We start from the raw sequence: 12263 nt of genomic DNA on the forward strand, positions 1-12263 counted from the left end.
ATAATATTTGGTAGATACGTAGATTCATGATATTTCAACCTATTTTCACCCACTCAAAAAGACAGTCAAAAGTGTGTTGAATCCCAATGTGTTATATCTATGCTTTCAACCATCTAAAAGGACAACAAATTCCAATGGAAAATACAATGTTTGATTTTTGACTTAGTTGTCACCTAAATGTGTTATCACTGCGCATTCCACAATTTAAAAGCACACCAAAGTTTAAATTGGCAATACAATGTTCGATGTGTTGTTTATTTATACAACAACTTAAAGTGTTCTCAGTCTGCTTCATCTAATAGCACAACCAAATGACCTGTACTGCAGTTAATTGAGATTTACAATAAAGTAATGGTGCAAGTGATCAATCCTGTTTGAGATTCTATGCAGATTATCATAGCAATTTTGAAGATTTCTACAGACCTGCGACTCTGAACATACGCGCTTTCTATGATTACATAAGAAAACCCTGGTTACAACCCTGGATAGGAGACGGAAGGGATAGCTGTAGATAGATCAACTCTCCATTAGGAGGTGATGCCAGGCCTATAGTTTTTTTCTGTTAGTTGACATAACGTTGAAAGTCTGACATTGTTACAAAGGTACAAATTCCACATATTTTACACAAGGTTTGTCTATGTTGCAAATATGTTACCATGATGAAATAAAGTGGTAAAATGTTACCTAAAAACAGCAGTTTACGTTAATAATTGCAAAAACAAATCCAATGTATTTTTCACGTAGATTCCACATCACAATGCATTGACAAATTTCATTGAAACAACGTTGATTTAACCAGTTTGTGCCCAGTGGGGAGCTGCCAAGAGGAGTAGAGCCAGACTAAACCCTTCTCTCTAAATTCTGCAGTGTCATAAATACACTAAACAGAAAGGGGGTTTTTGGATGAAAAAGTTTCCAACTCTTTGAGAGGCCTTTTTTCTTTGGCTTTCTCTTGGGCATTGTGTTCATCTCCAATCATTCCTCCCCTCTTTCCTCTCCCCTCTCCCTTCTCTTATCTCTCCCCTCTCCCTCTCCCTCTCCCTCCCCTCTCCCTCCCCTCTCCCTCTCCTCCCTCTCTCTCACTCTCCTTCCTCCCTCACTCTCCCTCCTCCCTCTCTCCCCTCTCCCTCCCCTCTCCATCCCCTCTCCCTTCTCTTATCTCTCCCCTCTCCCTCTCCTCCCTCTCTCTCACTCTCCTTCCTCCCTCACTCTCCCTCCTCCCTCTCTCCCCTCTCCCTCCCCTCTCCATCCCCTCTCCCCTCTCCCTCCCCTCTCCCATTCCTCCCTCTCTCTCACTCTCCTTCCTCCCTCACTCTCCCTCCTCCCTCTCTCCCCTCTCCCTCCCCTCCCCTCTCCATCCCCTCTCCCCTCTCCCTCCCCTCTCCCTTTCCTCCCTCTCTCTCTCTCCTTCCTCCCTCTCTCCCCTCTCCCTCCCCTCCCCTCTCCCTCCCCTCCCCTCTCCATCCCCTCTCCCCTCTCGTCTTTCTCCCCGCTTCATCTCCTCTCTGATCTCTCCCCTCTCCGTCCCCTCTCTCCTCTACACTCTCTTCTCTTTTCTCTCTTGTCTCACCTCTCCCCCTGTCCCCCTTTTCCTCTCTGAGAAGGACAGACCATGCTGAGATTTTTAGAGGACAACACCCCAGCTCCTGTTTTTGAAGTGTTGCTCGGTTATTTGACGAACTTCCGCTGTGAGGAGGTAGGGGGTAGGGGGTAGGGGAGAAAGGTAGGCAGAGGAAGGGAGGAATAGACTTGGATGTGCGGAAGTGGAAAAGAAGAACACAACTCCTGGTGACAAACGGATGAGACAGCTCAGGCTCCCTCGGTGCCACGCTGTTGATCCGATGCTTCTAAATAAACCAAGGCTTTGCAGGAGTTCTGAAACGCTTTGAAGATATCTGAGGAAATCTTGGAAGTGGTAGAGAGCTCCTTGTGGCGTTGTGCACATTTGCATAGACAGAGTGGTGTATGTGTTTGCAGCTTTTTGTCAGCATGAGTGGGTAAGGTAATGTATACTGGTATGATATAATTAATGTTGTTTTTCTCAAAGACCCTCATATTCTCTGCAGTCAATCAGTCAGTCAAATGTATTTATAAAGCCCTTTTTACATCAGCAGATGTCACAGAAACCCAGTCTAAAACCCCAAACAGCAAGAAATGCAGATGTAGAAGCACGGTGGCTAGGAAAAAACTCCCTAGAAAGGCAGGATCCTAGGAAGAAACCTAGAGAGGAACCAGGCTGTGAGGGAAGGCCAGTCCTCTTCTGGCTGTGCTGGGTGGAGATTATAAAAGTACATGGCCATTTAAGGCCAGATGGTTCTTCAAGATGTTCAAACGTTCATAGATGACCTGCAGGGTCAAATAATACTCACAGTGGTTGTAGCGGGTGCAACAGGTCAGTACTTCAGGAGTAAATATCAGTTGGCTTTTCATAGCTGAGCATTCAGAAGTTGAGACATCAGGTTCAGTAGAGAGAGAGTCGAAAACAGCAGGTTCGGGACAGGGTAGAACGTCTGGTGAACAGGTCAGGGTTCCCTAGCCGCAGGGAGAACAGTTGAAACTGGAGCAGCAGCACGACCAGGTGGACTGGGAACAGCCAAGAGTCATCACGCCAGGTCGTCCAGAGGCATGATCCTAGGGCTCAGGTTCTCCGGGAGGAGAGAGAGAGAGAGAGAGAATTAGAGGGAGTATCCTTAAATTCACACAGGACACCAGATAAGGTAGGAGAATTACACCAGATATAACAGATTGACCCTAGCCCCTTGGCACATAGACCATTACAGCATAGATCCTGGAGACTGAATCAGGGGTGGGTCAGGGGACACTGTGGCCCTGTCCGACGATACCCCCAGACAGGGCCAACCATATTTATGTAATACATGTATCACTAGACACTTTAAACTATGCCACTTTTATGTTCACATACCCTATATTACTCATCTCATATGTATATACTGTACTCGATACCATCTACTGCATCTTGCCTATGCCGTTCTCTACCATCACCCATTCATATATCTTTATGTACATTTTCTTTATTCCTTTGCACTTGTGTCTATAAGGTAGCAGTTGTGGAATTGTTAGGTTAGATTACTCGTTGGTTACTAGTGCATTATCGGAACTAGAAGCACAAGCATTTCGCTACACTCACATTAACATCTGCTAACCATGTGTATGTCACAAATAAAATGTGATTTGATTTGAATATGCAGGATATAACCCCATCCACTTTACCAAAGCACAGGCCCCACACCACTAGAGGGACATCAACAGACCACCAACTACTAACCTGAGACAAGGTTGAGTTTAGCCCACAAAGATCTCTTCCAACGCACAAGCCTGGGGGGGGCACAAAACCAAACAGGAAGATCATGTCTGTGACTCAACCCACTCAAGTGACGCACCCCTCCTAGGCACAGCATGGAAGAGCACTAGTAAGCCAGTGACTCAGCCCCCGTAATAGGGTCAGAGAATCCCAGTGGAGAGAGGGGAGTGTGGCGATCATGTCATCAGCTGACAGTATTTCAATGTAAACAATATAATAATAAACTTAAACGGATGTCATTGGATTAACTGATGGTCCAATTAAACCAATGCAGAGTACACTCTTTACTCAGTGCCAAGCTTCAGATGTATAAATGTTCTGAAGGAGAAAGTGCTTAGGTGGTGTTACTCTAGTATTCTACACGGTTATTCATAGTTTTGGCTATGATAAATGACCACCTATTTGGTAACGGAGTGATAGTGTGGAGACTGAAAACCTACCAAATTAATGCACAGCTGTGATAATATTAGGATAGATAAATGGTAACTAAAGTATTGATTGATATGATGGAATTTCTCTCATGGAGGCCTTGTAGCTCAGACACACCGGTAGGATTGTCAAACGTTTGCCTGCCGACAATACTTAGCACCTCTGAACAGTGCCGGCAGTCAATCTCTTTTGTGTTCACACAGCAAAGACCTTGAAGTCGTCAGCCACTCAGCCGTGTTAAAATACTCCAATCCAGGTGGCCAAAGCATTGTTTGGCAATAAATGTTCATGTATGTTATTTCAAGAATACTTTTGAGGAGATGGGAAACGCCATTGGAATCGTATTCACAGCCATTATGTATGTTGCCCATGCGACATCAATGGGCTGTGCAGTGCATTTTGGATGATTCTGGGACAAGGTCACTCCTTCAATGAGTGAATGGGAGTCAAACGGAGCACTAAATCAAAAACCCAAAATTCGCATGAATTATGTGAACAAGAAGTACAGCATTACAAATAATTTCAGAGATGTGAGATTATTAACTTGTTCTCTCTAGTAGTGTATAGCTTTGAAATCTTAACATAGGTAGATTTCTAATATCTGGTTTCTTATGGTCTAGATTTCTATGTTAGCTAGCTAGTTAGCTGCGCTAATGTTGCTATTTTGTAGATAGGTCCTTGTTGTTTCTAGCCAGATGGCCAGAGCTAGCTAACTAACTAGCAAGATGACGAAGGAACCATTTAATTCCCACTCCATAATCCCATACTGCCAGTGCCAGCCCATAACAAAATGTTTAGCTAGCTAGCTAGTTAACCTATTCGCTAACTAACACAACATAGCTAGCTAGATAGCAAAGGCCACTGCACTTACTCGGCAGCCAACACAAGTAGCTCTTTCATGGAAACTAATCCATTGTGATTTAATTATAATTTCAATACTAGCTACAGTGGTTAGCTAGCTTGCAGGAAGTATTTAGTGTTGGGTGCATTGTGTCTGTGCACTTAGCTCGCTACCATCCCATAGCCACGTTACATATGAAGTGTGACTGTCTCATGATATTTAATTGTGGATGTATGGAGAGAATGCCCTATATTTTTTTATTTTGTTGTCACTCCTGTTGGCTCCCCCATGTGTGGGTTTGTACTCTCTGATCTGGAGAAAGTCAAGTTGTTGGCCACTGACAACAATTGCTATTCTACAAGTAGAAACGGTAGATTTGTCACAACCTGGTCGGCATGCAGAAGGTACCGCATTTGTTCTAGCTAAAGAAAGGAATGGTCTCCCACTATGATAAGTACCCACGTATCAGTACGATTTTTGGTGTGTTTCATGCTTTAAATTCCACATAGGAATGATTCCACATAGGAATGAAGGTACAGATGTACTAGCATCTAAATTTGATAACGCTATTGTTACAGGAGATGGAAACTTGTAGTGTATTCGAGGTTTAAAAAGGCCTTAAGTTTGTAATTTCCACTCAGACTTTATTTTCCCCCCCCAAAAAAAACATTTTATAAGCCCCTACAAAAATGTCCATTAATTATAATCCATGCAATATTTCAAATTTCCTGTTGCCGCAGGATTATTTTCCTGCTGTGAGAAACTGGTCAAATTAATTTCTTACATCTGTAAGTAAATAAGGGATGTTATTACCCTATTGTGTGTTGTCTGTTCACACTGCTATGCTTTATCTTGGCCAGGTCGCAGTTGCAAATGAGAACTTGTTCTCAACTAGCCTACCTGGTTAAATAAAGGTGAAATAAAAAAAATATTAAAAAAAATTGAAACAATAAATCTAAGGTTCTGGTATAGAATAGAAGAGTAAAAGGCTGGCTTGGGAAATAACGCTGCAAACGATCATCTCATAAAATGAGGGAGGACGATAATTTGTTTTTGTGAGCACAGCTTTATTTCTATTACAGCAAATTGAATCCCTGTCATTCATATTCCATTCACCCAGCGCAATGTAACATCAATAGGTTTAGGCTATTACATGTTACTCAGATTTTCCCTATACCCATCATGAGATTGCTACAACCTAGCCTATGATTGAAAATATACAACTTACTGTAGGTGCAGACAGTTCGAGTAATCAAGGTGACAGACACTGACACATTCAATACCACCTTGCACACTCTTGCCTGCATCTTGCTGATCTAGGGTGTAATCATTACTCCAACAGTTGCAAATCAGACTTTCTATTGGACAAATTCAGGTATGTTTTTCCCAGTTTCCTTCTGTTTGTTTCCAATTAAGAAACGTTTTACAACAAAATCCGCGGAACGAATACAACCCTGATCTCACACACACACACACACAAACAAACACACACACACACACACACACACACACACACACACACACACACACACACACACACACACACACACACACACACACACACACACACACACACACACACACACACACACACACACACAGTTCACTTTCATAGCAGCTACATACAAAAATCATGATCACTTTGTTCGTTGTATAATTCCTTTTCACATTTATGCACTCTCCTCCTCTCACCTTTTCCCTTCGCTTGTGGACTTCAGTGCACAACAAATCAGCTGTCTGTGACTAGGTGAAAAAACCTTTCCAAGCCAAACCTTCATATCATAACCGCTAACCACTACACACAGCCTACATCATTGTCACCATATTAGCTAACGTCATAATCAACATAGCTACTGGAACATTCATGCTGTACAGTTTAGCTTTTAGACCGCTGGGCCCAGGTGGATATAAATTCATCAAACTAAAAGTTTACCTTGACTTTGAAGACTTCTAATTGGGTTAGCTATAGCCAGCGGGCTAACATTGTATCCCTCTCTGTTTGAGCCAGGTGTTTGAGTAGGTTAAACTAGCTAGCTGCAATTGCTAGCTAAGTGGAAATGTAAGTGAAAAGAATACAAATATAGCTACATTTGAAATCGGAAGTCACAAATGTCTTGTTAACAAACTTTAGTTTTGGCAAGTCAGTTAGGACATCTACTTTGTGCATGACACAAGTACTTTTTCCAACAATTGTTTACAGACTGATAATTCACTATCACAATTCCAGCGGTTCAGAAGATTACATACACTAAGTTGACTTTGCCTTTAAACAGCTTGGAAATGTCCAGAAAATTATGCAATGGCTTTTGAAGCTTCTGATAGGCTAATTGACATAATTTGAGTCAATTGGAGGTGTACCTGTGGATGTATTTCAAATCCTACCTTCAAACTCGGTGCCTCTGTGCTTGACATCATAGGAAAATCAAAAGAAATCAACCAAGACATCAGAAAAAAAAGTAGACCTCCACAAGTCTAGTTCATCCTTGGGAGCAATTTCCAAACCCCTGAAGGTACCACGTTCATCTGTACAAACAATAGAACGCAAGTATAAACACCATGGGACCACGCCTTAGTCATACCGCTCAGGAAGGGGACGCATTCTGTGTCCTAGAGATGAATGTACTCTGGTGCGAAAAGGGCAAATCAATCCCAGAACAACAGCAAAGGACCTTGTTTGAGGAAACAGGTACAAAAGTATCTATGTCCACAGTAAAACGAGTCCTATATTAACATAACCTGAAAGGCCGCTCAGCAAGGAAGTAGACACTGCTCCAAAACCACCCTAAAAGAGCCAGACTCTGGTTTGCAACTGCACATGGGGACAAAGAACGTACTTTTTGGAGCAATGTCCACTGGTCTGATGAAACAAAAACAGAACTGTTTGGCCATAATGACCATAGTTATGTTTGGAGGAAAAAGGGGGAGGATTGTAAGCTGAAGAACACCATCCCAACCGTGAACCACAGGGGTGACAGCATCATTTTGTGGGTGTGCTTTGCTGCAGGAGGGACTGGTGCACTTCACAAAATAGATGGCATCATGAGGGAAGAAAATGATGTGGATATATTGAAACAACATCTCAAGACATCAGTTAAAGCTTGGTCGCAAATGGGTCTTCCAAATGGACAATGACCCCAAGCATACTTCCAAAGCTGTGGCAAATAGCTTAAGGACAACAAAGTCAAGGTATTGGAGTGGCCATCACAAAGCCCTGACTTCAATCCTATAGAAAATGTTGTCAGAACTGAAAAAGCGTATGCGAGCAAGGAGGCCTACAAACCTGACTCAGTTACACCAGCTCTGTCAGGAGGAATGGGCCAAAATTCACCAAACGTATTGTGGGAAGCTTGTGGAAGGCTACCCAGAACGTTTGACCCAAGTTAAACACTTTATAGGCAATGCTAACAAATACGAATTGAGAGTATGTAAACGTCTGACCCATTGGGAATGTGATGAAAGAAATAAAACTGTAATATATCATTCTCTCTACTACTATTCTGACATTTCACATTCTTAAAATAAAGTGGTGATCCTAACTGACCTAAGACAAATCATTTTTACTATGATTAAATGTCAGGAATTGTGAAAAACTGCATTTAAATGTATTTGGCTAAGGTGTATATAAACTTCTGACTTCAACTGTATCTCTCTCTTTCTCTCTCTCTCACTTTCTCTTGCTTCTCCTTCAATTTCCAATACATTAATGTTCAACAATTGTCTTACGCTCTCTTTGAGTCAACTACTCGCCACATTTTATACACTGCAGTGCTAGCTGTAGCTTATGCTTTCTGTACTTGATTCTTTCTCTGATACTTTGATTGGGTGAACATGTCAGTCCAAGCTACAAGAGCTCTGATAGGTTGCAGGATGTCCTACAGAAGTTGTTATAATTACTGTGTAAGTCGATGGAAGAGGATGAGAACCATGAGCCTCCTAGGTTTTCTATTGAAGTCAATGTACTCAGAAGAGGATGGAAGCTAGCTGTCCTCCGGCTACACCATGATGCTACCCTACAGAGTGCTACAGAGTGCTCTTGAGGCTACTGTAGACCTTCATTGCAAAACAATGTGTTTTAATCAATTATTTGGTGACATGATTATATTAAACATGTGACCCGTTTCAGGTGTATGTCGCGGTCACTACTTCACAGGAGAGCCATTTGAATGTAAACATATTTTTCTTTTTAAAATGGGTTCTTTGGCAGAAATGCCTTCTTGAACATGTGATCTTTCATGTGCCTTAATAACAAACTTGTATGCCATCTGTAAATATAAGTACAATTGTTAAATCACGAGCCGAGTTGGTTAAGTCACAGAAAAAGGGATGATGATTGGCTGAGATAATGAGTGGGCTGGACAAGCCGAGATATGAGTTTAGATTGGTCTGCCATATAACACACTTCTGTCTATTTGAGCTGGTCAGTTTGTGTTGGTAATCCTGTCTAACGCAGCTTTTTTTATGTATCACGTAGCAGAACTTAACAAAAGACTCAGCTATACAAGTATAAATTTCAATAGAACGTCACTGCAACAACTGTTTCAGAGCACTCTCGTCTGAGTGTGCCAGAGCGCAGAATAACTGATGAATTGACCAACGCTTAACACCGGTTGAATACGGCCGGTGTCAGTAAACATTGGCAATTGTTGCCAGGGGCACAGTTACAGTCACCAGCACTCTGGATAACATGAAAACAGCCTAACCAGCTCTGCTTGGGTGAGTAAAATGGTCTGAGTTTGGGTGGGGGTTAAAGCTGAAGATGATTCTTGTGGCATTGCACACGGTCAGTGTGAACCAGAGTGACTTGACACAACAATGGGCCAAGCAAGCTGTACAAGCAAAACAGAAACGACACAAAATGTCTTATTTAATGGAAGGGGTTGTAGTCTATCATGAAGCATTCATCCATGTATACGAGTAAGAGTCCAGCAACAGTTTCAGATATTATACGTTTCTAAATTTGTCAGAAAGCTGCTTTCATTGCAAGTTAATTAAAGCTTACTGTTAGCTAGGTTTGTATTGCTAGTACTCTGTTTTATTTCACTGTGGAGCCTTCAGTCCAGCTCAACATGCCTTAGATAGCTCTTTCGTCCCACCCCACACACATGCAGAGACCTCACCTGGCTTAACTTGTCCCTCAAGAGACGAAACCTCTCTCATCGCCTAGGTTTACCGCCACTGCACTCACATCCTACCATACCCTTGTCTGTACATTACGCCTTGAATCTATTCTACCACGCCCAGAAATCTGCTCCTTTAATTCTCTGTCCCCAACGCACTAGACGACCAGATCTTATAGCCTTTAGCCATACCCTTATCCTACTCCTCCTCTGTTCCTCTGGTGATGTAGAGGTTAACCCAGGCCCTGAAGCCTCTAGTTCCACTCCTATTCCCGAGGCGTTATCATTTGTTGACTTCTGTAACCTCAAAAGCCTTGTTTTCATGCATGTTAACATCAGAAGCCTCCTCACTAAGTTGGTTTTATTCACTGCTTTAGCACACACTGCCAACCCTGATGTCCTAGCCATGTCTGAATTCTGGCTTAGAAAAGCCACAAAAAAATCAGAATTTTCCATACCCAACTACAACATTTTCCGCCAAGATAGAACTGCCAAAGGGGGTGGAGTTGCAATCTACTGCAGAGATAGCTGGCAGAGTTCTGTCATACTATCCAGGTCTGTACCCAAACAGTTCGAGCTTCTACTTTAAAAAATCCACCTTTACAGAAATAAGTCTCTCACTGTTGCCGCTTGTTATATACCCCCCTCAGCCCCCAGCTGTGCCCTGGACACCATATGTGAATGAATTGCCCCCCATTTATCTTCAGAGTTTGTCCTGTTAGGTGACCTAAACTGCAACATGCTTAACAACCTGGCCTTCCTACAATCAAAGCTAGATGCCCTCAATCTCACACAAATTATCATGGAACCCACCAGGTACAACCCTAAATCCGTAAACACAGGCACCCTCATAGATATCACCCTGACCAACCTGCCCTCTAAATACACTGTCTTCAACCAGGATCTCAGCGATCACTGCCTCGTTGCCTGCATCTGTAATGGGTCCGCGGTCAAATGACTACCACTCATCACTGTCAAACACTCCCTAAAACACTTCAGCGAGCAGGCCTTTCTAATCGACCTGGCCTGGATATCCTGGACGGATATTGACATCATTCCGTCAGTAGAGGTTGCCTGGTTATTCTTTAAAAATGTTTTCCTCACCATCTTAAATAAGCATGCACCATTCAAAAATGTAGAACTAAGAACAGATATAGCCCTTGGTTCACTCCAGACCTGACTGCCCTTGACCAGCACAAAAACATCCTGTGGCGTTCTGCATTAGCATCGAATAGCCCCCTTGATATGCAACTTTTCAGGGAAATTAGGAACCAATATACATAGGCAGTTAGGAAAGCAAAGGCTACCTTTTTCAAACAGAAATGTGCATCCTGTAGCACAAACTCCAAAAAGTTTTGGGGCACTGTAAAGTACATGGAGAATAATAGCACCTCCTCCCTGCTGCACACTGCACTGAGGTTATGAAACACTGTCACCAATAAATCAATAAGCATTTTAATACGACTGCATGCTTTCCACCTGGCTACCCCTACCCGGTCAGCAGCTCTGCACCCCACACAGCAACTTGCTCAAGCCTCCCCATTTCTCCTTCACCCAAATCCAGATAGCAGATGTTCTGATAGAGCTGCAAAATCTGGACCCCTACAAATCAGCTGGGCTAGATAATCTGGACCCTCTCTTTCTAAAATTCTCCACCGCAATTGTTGCAACCCCTATTACTAGCCTATTCAAACTCTCTTTCTTATCGTCTGCAATCCCTAAAGATTGGAATGCTGCCGTAGGCTTCTCCCTCTTCAAAGAGGGTGAAACTCTAGACCCAAACTGCTACAGACCTATATCTATCCTACCCTGCCTTTCTAAAGTCTTCGAAAGCCAAGTTAAAACTTCTTCAGGATAGGGGGAAGTATTCGAAAGTTTGTATGACTGAGGTGCCCAAAGTAAACTGCCTCTTACTCAGGCCCAGAATCTAGGATATGCATATAATTGATAGCATTGGATAGAAAAAAACGCTAAAGTTTCCAAAACTGTTAATGTAATGTCTGAGTTTAACAGAACTGATATAGCAGACGAAAACTCAAGGAGAATCCATCCGGGAATTTTTTGGGGAGCTCACCACTCATTATAATGGCTGTCTATGGGTATATACAGTGCCTTGCGAAAGTATTCGGCCCCCTTGAACTTTGCAACCTTTTGCCACATTTCAGGCTTCAAACATAAAGATATAAAACTGTATTCTTTTGTGAATAATCAACAACAAGTGGGACACAATCATGAAGTGGAACGACATTTATTGGATATTTCAAACTTTTTTAACAAATCAAAAACTGAAAAATTGGACGTGCAAAATTATTCAGCCCCTTTACTTTCAGTGCAGCAAACTCTCTCCAGAAGTTCAGTGAGGATCTCTGAATGATCCAATGTTGACCTAAATGACTAATGATGATAAATACAATCCACCTGTGTGTAATCAAGTCTCCGTATAAATGCACCTGCACTGTGATAGTCTCAGAGGTCCGTTAAAAGCGCAGAGAGCATCATGAAGAACAAGGAACACACCAGGCAGGTCCGAGATACTGTTGTGAAGAAGTTTAAA

This window comes from Oncorhynchus keta, chromosome 25 (assembly GCF_023373465.1).
Source record: "Oncorhynchus keta strain PuntledgeMale-10-30-2019 chromosome 25, Oket_V2, whole genome shotgun sequence".
NCBI classification, from domain to species: Eukaryota; Metazoa; Chordata; class Actinopteri; order Salmoniformes; family Salmonidae; genus Oncorhynchus; species Oncorhynchus keta.